This window comes from Gossypium hirsutum, chromosome A01 (assembly GCF_007990345.1).
Source record: "Gossypium hirsutum isolate 1008001.06 chromosome A01, Gossypium_hirsutum_v2.1, whole genome shotgun sequence".
Classification (NCBI taxonomy): Eukaryota; Viridiplantae; Streptophyta; class Magnoliopsida; order Malvales; family Malvaceae; genus Gossypium; species Gossypium hirsutum.
The window spans coordinates 7,376,697-7,385,034 of record NC_053424.1 but is presented as its reverse complement, the minus strand read 5'-3'; the positions used below and the strand labels follow the sequence as shown (position 1 = coordinate 7,385,034).

At 33.4% G+C, this 8,338-nt stretch overlaps 1 non-coding gene and 1 pseudogene across 1 annotated transcript; both read left to right on the top strand.

The window, feature by feature from the left end:
* Positions 1-3,912, top strand: part of LOC121207904 (E3 SUMO-protein ligase MMS21-like) — a 4,522-nt pseudogene extending 610 nt beyond the window's left edge.
* Positions 3,913-4,862: 950 nt separating this feature from the next.
* LOC107916937 (uncharacterized exonuclease domain-containing protein At3g15140) lies at positions 4,863-7,677 on the top strand. The gene is made up of 5 exons (XR_005899949.1): positions 4,863-5,718; positions 5,869-5,949; positions 6,094-6,219; positions 6,300-6,423; positions 7,104-7,677. It is a non-coding gene; the product is annotated as an uncharacterized exonuclease domain-containing protein At3g15140 (transcript).
* The last annotated feature ends 661 nt before the right edge of the window (positions 7,678-8,338 follow it).

Below are 8,338 nucleotides of genomic sequence, written 5' to 3'. Positions count from 1 at the left end.
TTCAAAATAACTTACATTTGAGATTCAAAGCTCGGTAAGTTTGATTGAGCTTCATATTTGAATAAAAATCAAATTACTTCGAATTCATTTAATTAAACTCATTTATTTAGAAAAAAAGCTAAACTTAAATTTGATTATTTGCTTCAATTGTTAAAACCGTTGAATTTTTTTCATTAAATTAAATTCATTACATATATTTTTTTTCATTATATGATAATTAGTCTTTTTTTTATTTAAAATGTCACACCAATAAATTTAATAAAATGATTTTAATGGTTTAACAATTAAACTTAAGTTTTGAAATTTGAAAAGCTGGAAGATTAAATTCTTAAAAATAAAAATAAAAGGGACTCAATTCAAATATAAAAGTACAGGGACTAGGTTAGTTTTCACCAAATAAAAATAGAGACGAACAAACGCAGCATTTATTGGCATCGAAACGCAGCGTTTTTCTGTCTAGAATTATATCTTCGACTTCCCTCTTTTTTCCCTCTCCCTCCAATCAGTACTCAAAACCTCAGTGCGGGAACCCGCAGAACACTCGTCCGATCCATAACCTAGATGCGTCGACGTCGGCATCTCGTCTGATGGCGTTTCTTCCAGAATCAGACGCGCGGCTTCCACTGTTAACTCTGACAATCAATTGCTTGTATCCGTAAGTTTTTTTTTTCATTAAAGTTGAAAATTGTTTTCTGTTTTACAAAGTAAATTGAAAGCTTGTTTTTTCTTTTCAGGATATAAGGAAAGCTATGAATTTGATGAAGGACATCGCTGTAGACTTGGAGAGAGATAATCAATCTGACATGGTATTGTTATATGATTTTATTTTCTATGACACATTTACCCTTTAAAACATAAATTTATCTTTTTCCCCTTTTTAGTTACTGGAAGTATGTAAAATATAAATCAAGTTATAACTTTTAGCTTGTTTCTGCTTCTTCTTCTTTTGCTTGGTGCTTGATTAGCCTCATCTAATGTGTTAAAAGAAATGGGGAAATTTGGATTCAAATGGGTTTAAATTTCTACACCCATAAATTTAAAACCATTGTACTTGTTAGGTAATAAGAAATTATTTTTTTTTTTTAAAGTATTGAACTTTGCTCTAGTGAAGCCTGAAAGATGATTTAGATTATTAGAATTATTTTGCAAGCATTCTTTTCTCAAAATTCCCATTTGATTGATTAATGAGGATGATGAGCGAGGTGGTCAATTATATAACAGCTATCCAGTTTTTGGTTGGGGTTTTAGTTATAGCATTGTTACGGATTCCGTGTTTTCGGACCAATTGCTTTGCTTGACTTTAGCTCTCGAACTGTTTGTGTGTTTTAATTTCTCTTGTTACTACAGCTTCTGGATTGTGGATCATCGTATTCTAGAAAGAGGGTAAAAGTAATATTGAAGAATAAAATGAAATAAGCTAAACCAAACATCTAATGCTTTAGAGATATGCAGACTTGAAACCAAAAGTTTACAGATAATCAGAATTCAAAGTACTTTTTGATGCAGTACGATATTGGGAATTCACTTTGTAGGTGAAGCAGCTAGAAAATGCTGTTGCTGAGCTGGTAGAAGCTCATGAAAACTGTCTACATTATTCATCAGCAATTCATTCTGTTGCAGACGCATACCGACCAGGGCCTGAGGTGCAAGTTTAATGATATTTCTCTATGCATAATTTTTGGTTTAATACTGTTTTAACAGATGTGCCAATATGTATCTAACTAATATCATCTGTTTCTTGCATGTTTTTAACTATAGTTAACTGATTTTAAGAAGTTGCTTGACACCGAGTTTTGAAAAAGTCAAAGCTGGTTCATCTTCATCCACAAATCATCCACTGATGCATCAGTTCCAGCAAGCTGTCTGGGTAGGTTTTTTAAATTCATCAAATCACTTCTAAAATTATTAAGACGGAAGCTTCAAGTCATTTGTTATCTTTTGGACTTTAAATAGGACCAGTGTTCTTGGATTTTAGTCTGAAACATCATAGGTTTTATATTACACATGCATTTATATGCATATGTATGCACATATGTAGACAAAAATATTCATGTTTGTTTGTACAGAAATACAAACTAGTAAGGATAATTCAGTTTTCTGAGAATAGTTACTTCTGCATATATCTGCATGTTCAAGTTGGTGTTTGGTTGATGGCGACAAAAAAAAGTTGATGTTTGGTTTATCCTAGAATACTGACAAGGGGGAGAGAGAGAGGTGGAAGAAAAGGAAGAACCTAACATCTATCAAAAGAATGATGGAAAAAATGAATGATGCTGAGCGTGTCAAGAATTGCTTACAAATGTTTCTCCTCGTTGAGGATTGTCTGGAAAGTTTCATGCTTCTTATCAGTATGGAAAAACGCAGATTTGTCCTAACCAAGCAAGAGTTAAGAATGGTCATGTGTTATAGTTCGATTCCTAGGTAATATGGGATGACTGGTCTCAAAAATGTTGTGATATATTGATTGCCTGGTTTATTCACTACCTCTCCTGTGTGAGTTTACTAGAATGGAAGAGTGAACAAAGTATTATCCTACTACTGGAACTTAGCATCAATTAGAATGGTAGCTAGGTTAGAATTAATCCTATGCCAAGGAGGTGCTAATACTGTGTCAAGAACCACTAAACTAAAAATCTGAATATTAGATGTGGTTCCAATAAGAGGTTATATTCTTTAATGAAAGAGACAGTTGGGGGACCATGTGAAGGTTTGTTTGAGCTGAATAAATACATGCTTGGGAATTATGGTAAGGCTGCTGTTCAGTGCATTTATATGAAAAGGAGTGATTGGTATTGGCATGCAGTTGGTGGGAACTCTGTTGGTCACTAATACATGAAGCCTGGCTCACAGCTGCTATACTTGTGAACTGAAAAAATATATTCTCATTTGTCTTTCTCTCTTATGCTAAATAGTGAATACTTGATGCTAATGGATATATCTATCCCTCTATTTACCAACGACCATCTTTAAGCTTTTTTAGTTTTACTGGTAACATGATTATAACTATGTATATCATCATTCAAGTGGGCTTCTTACATATCCGTGTTGAATCTTCCACAGAACGTTCATCATGCTGGACAACAAATGCCAGGTGAAGAGCAGGAGGATATTATATGACCAGTACAGAGAGCAGTATAAGAATCTAATGTCCATTGACTGGAAAGCATATTACTGAACTAACAGAACCAGTTCGCAGGTATTGCGAGCACGGCGAAATCATTTTCTTATATTTTGAGAGATGTATTTGCTCTAGTGGAAAATTTATTAATTTGTTGCATTCAAACTTCGAGAAAACATGGTGCCCTTTTTGATACAAATCTATAACAGTTCTTACACTGCAATGTGAATGATAGTAAGGATGGTAGTTCAATGGTCCTCGGTTCAGTTTAGAAAATCCTGAAAATCTACCTCATAGCAAGTGGCCTTTTAGAGTGCCAATATGATTGAATTGTTTAGCACTTGAGCATGCATTGGGATGCATGTCTTTTTCCACACTTTTGTTTCAACCTATACTCAGTTTGTTTATTCCTAAATGCAGCATGGACTGCAAGCACATTTACGAAAAGAATGCTATCTGATCTACATAAATCCCATCATAACAATGCCAAATGCCCTGAATCAGGTACTCAATAATGATTTCATTATGGGGTTATTGAATCTACGTTTCACTCTCATTCCTGACTGTTCTTCTTCTATCAGCTTGCCCTAAGATGGTGCATGCAAAAGAGTTATTTGCGATCCATTGTTACTCGTTGAGATAGAGGAGCAACGCACATTGAGTAGACAGACTGCTAGAACTGATGTGGTAGAAGATTTCACAGAAATGGAGCCTCATGATGAAGATAGTACGTGACGGAAGCAGTTGCTCGTGCCCCATTTGGCATTTCAGTTTTGAGTCATTGTAGCCTCTCCTAGCTATTAGAATTCCTGGTTTATATAGCTTAATGCAAATAATTAGAAGTGCAAGTGTGCAAACTAAGGAAACCAGTGAGATATATACAGAAAGGAATGTGTATATTGGGGGTGATTGAAGGAGTTGATTGGATCTATGTTTATTCCTGAAGTGCTTTGACATCATCTATAAGGTTTGGTTGTGATGGTATGCTCTTCATGATTCATTTTAATAAATGTTTGTTATGATTAAGGTTAGGATGACCAAAAGAAAGGGAGGAAATTATGTTAATAAAGTATGAATTTTTTTGTCGATTAAAATAGGATTTAACTTAAAGGTTATTTAATATTAGTTAGATATGTCAAACTATTTTAGTTTTAATAAGATATAGGTAAATGTTTTATTTTTAGTTCTTACTAAAAAAAACTAAATTGAAAATAAAATATAAACATAAATTTAAAATCCAATAAAATTTAAGTAAAATAACAAAATTTCAATTATTTCCAATATTTTATAGTTCACCATTCCAAGAAAAATGACAAAAATGAGGAAAATTACATCAAATATTTACAAAAGTAAAATAATAAAATATCCATTCATAGTCTAAAAGTAGTGCTAAAAGTACTACTATAAGAATCTTGCTCTTGGAAGTTGGAACCGAACCTTAGCCATTTCCGAAAATGGCTAACCTTACTAGGATTCCTGTCGGTCGAATCTTTAGCTTCTGGAGCCGTTCATTTTCTTCTCCAATCAAAAACCATTCTCAGTTCCACTCTATCTCATGTTCTTCATACAAAATTTCAACAACAGCCCATTACTCATCTCCTCCGCCTTCACCTCCTCCTTTGTCTGCTGCAATGAATACCCAAGTCTTTAGCAGCAGTAGTCGTTGGAGGCCCATGTTTTGTACTTCACTCAAGGCAAGTTACCCAGGTTTGCCTGCTAGCTTTTTGCCACACCTACCCTTCATTACAATCTCTAAGACGATGCTACTATTTATTGATTTTCATGCATTTGGTTTCACAATTCATCTCTTGCCCACCATCTGTTTGAATTAATTTTAAATGCCTGATGGTTTTGTTATGTGGGTGAAAATTTAACTTTTTGAATAACCAATTAGACGACTTTAGTTTTGCATGCAATTATTATTATTAGGAAGCACATTGCATTTTTCATAAACTCTCTTTGTTTTTCCTTTTAACAACCCCCAAATGTATATGCAAATAGCAGGGAGCAAGTAAAATAATGATTATGGAGTGAAGCCTTATTTTATTAGGATAATGTTGATTTGCTTGGTGTTTGGTTTCATAAAGTACTCAAAAGTCAGAAATAGCATCCTTTATAGTCAAGTTGAATACCGGTTTAAAGAAAGGTTAGGTTGCAGAGACTTGCAGGTCCTCAGCTGCATTATTTGAGCCTCAAGGCAATGTTGCCATTTCCAGTATAGGGTTATGTTTTGTTTCTTATTAGCCTTGGAATCTAATTGAAGATGTAACTTTGGTTGATTATTGTTCTTGAAGTTGAATGTGGCAAATGCAGGGCTCTTGTTTTGAAATATATATGAAAAAAATAAGATTATGTATTGTTAGTTCTGATGTCTAATTTAGTTACTTTTTCGATTCAGATGGATGATCCTTCCCATCTAGAGAAATTTAATCATGACTGTTCCAGAGATCTTCAAGTTAATGGCACTGACATTGAGAAAAAACGCTCTCAAAATGTGGACTTTCTTTGGTGATTGATCTGGAAGGGAAAGTCGAGATACTCGAGTTTCCTGTGCTGCTTATAGATGCAAAATCCTTGAGTTTAGTGGATTTCTTTCACAGGTTTCCATTTCCTTTTCTTTTAAGTATGTTTGACACCAGTGCTATTCAATTTTGGCTTTTTCTTGTTACCATATCCGGATGCTAATTTTTATAGTGGTTTAACTTAGATGAAACTGAGCCACTCATAAGAAAGTTAAAACACTGTTACAGGTTTGTGAGGCCGACTAAAATGAGTGAGCAATCAGTAAACAAATACATTGAAGGAAAATATGGTGAAATCGGGGTTGATAGGTGATACTGAATCTAATTCTATTCTACTGTATCAGTATTGGTCATTTTTCAATCTGCGGGCTGATTACGTACTACAATAATTAAGTAGGATATCTATGGCTAATCAAAGTGTAGTTCTGTTCCTAAAATTGGACTTGATTGCAGAGTCTGGCATGATACGGCTCAGCCATTTAAGGAAGTTATGCAGCAGTTTGAAGCTTGGCTAAGTCAACATAACCTATGGGAAAAGGAAAGGGGTGGCCGCCTTACTCGTGGAGCATTTGTAACTTGGTGAGTCTTGAAACTCCTCAAAAAATTATATATATATTTTGTTTTCGTCCGCTGAAGAGTGTTTGTCTCTTTGATATTAGTGGAAACTGGGATTTGAAGACGAAGATCCCTCAGCAATGTGAAGTTTCTGGGATCAAGCTACCTCCATATTTTATGGAATGGATCAATCTAAAGGATGTATATCTAAACTTTTATGGCCGTGAGGTAACTGCGAGCTTTAATTAAACCGAGCCATTGCTTTCATCTTTCTTGCATTTCATGCATCTTGAAGCTTTAAATGGATAATCCATGGCCAATACTCATTTTTTGAAATGATAAATTTTATTTTTGAGCTTTAATGTTACATGCTCATTACAATCCTGGCTGAACCTGCTTCTGTCCCAATAAGATAAAGGTCTGTTGCTTCCATAACTGGTTGTATAGCCATGTTTTTCTAAGCCTTGAACAAAAAATAAAAGTTCCCACTTTCAAGTTTGAAAGGGTACTGAAATGCAAGATCAGAACCTGAAATCATAATCATGTTTGTACTTATTTATTATAACTAACCTTGCATTATCACTCCGTTCTTTCAATCTATGTTATCCAGACTCCTCATATTCTTAAAATATCCATATCTGGCACATTTTCAAACATGCATATGAGAGTAAGATCCTTCAAATACATGAACGAACCTAAAGCAAATTGAGTATGCGCTTGTTGGACAATATCTGTATTCAACATGTATCTCGAGTCTTGGTAACATAGCCCTAAACAACAAGAAGAAGGAGATAGAAATATAGAGAGTGATCAAGGTTACATTTGGTTTTATTTCACTGATTACTTAAGGATGTTATTCTTCTTTTTCGTATCATCTGTGTTATGAACTGTTTGATTATGGATGACAGGCCAGAGGAATGATGTCAATGATGAAACAACTCGAAATCCCATCGTTGGGATGTCACCATATAGGTATTGATGACTCGAAAAATATAGCAAGGGTACTGCAACGCATGCTTGTCGATGGAGCACTTATGCAAGTTACTGCAAAGAGAAATCCTGTATCTCAAAAAGTTGAATTTCTCTTTGAGAACCGTATCCAACATCCATCGAGACAAAGGCAATAAGCAGCGTTAAGCTAAATATAAACCTTGAGGTACTTCATTACACATAAAGTATGATCATTTTGAGAAATAGTTATCTGGAATCCTCAGTTTTGATGTTTTCGAGTTTTAATCCAGTTGATGCCTGGTCGAATTCTTCATCGAACAAGCTTTGAGTAGAACATTTAGATTGACCCTTTTTCCCTTTTTGAACTTGTTTTGTCATTTTCCTGTAAGATACACAAAATCATAAGCCTGGCGATTCATATATCAATGTTGTGTACTTGATTCATATTCTATTCGTATCATGTAATTGTGTTTCTAAGTTGAAGATACTTATGGAAGCCTTTCAAAGGAGCCGTTGAACTTTCAAACCTTATTCCCATTTCACTTCACAAATGACATCAACATATTTTCCCAATCTTTTATTTTTTAATATTTTTTTCATCAAAAACATATAAATCCATCATATTTGGCGGCAACTTTTGCATTTTTGGTCGCAAAAATGAAGCAATTTCACTAAATATCCCACTCTTCAATTCAGCGCGTGCTTTCATTTGCCAAGTTTGGGCAACAATCTCATGTTAATAACTCCAATTACCATGTGTTTGAACAATGTTTTAAAAAAAAGACAATGTAATATTATTTTTTATATATTTTTTAAGAAAATAAATCAATGATTTAATATTATTTAGTTTAACAATTTTTAAATATATTATGTATTATTAATTTAGATAATTCATATATAGTGATTTTAAAAATATTTATTTTTTTAATATAATGCCTAAAATTATTATAATTCATTCTAACCTATAATCGAATCCACGTGCTTCTGCATTGATGATAATTCTCATGCTCATGCCAATCTAATTAAGAATAGCTGGCTAAATGAAGATATTTTTAATTTTGATTAAAGTTGCATATATAATTAAAAATATAATTGCACCTAAGAAATTAAAATATTTTTATAAAATACGATTTTTTATATACATTAAAAGACATTTGTTTAACAAATTTAAAAAATAATATGGATTAAGTTT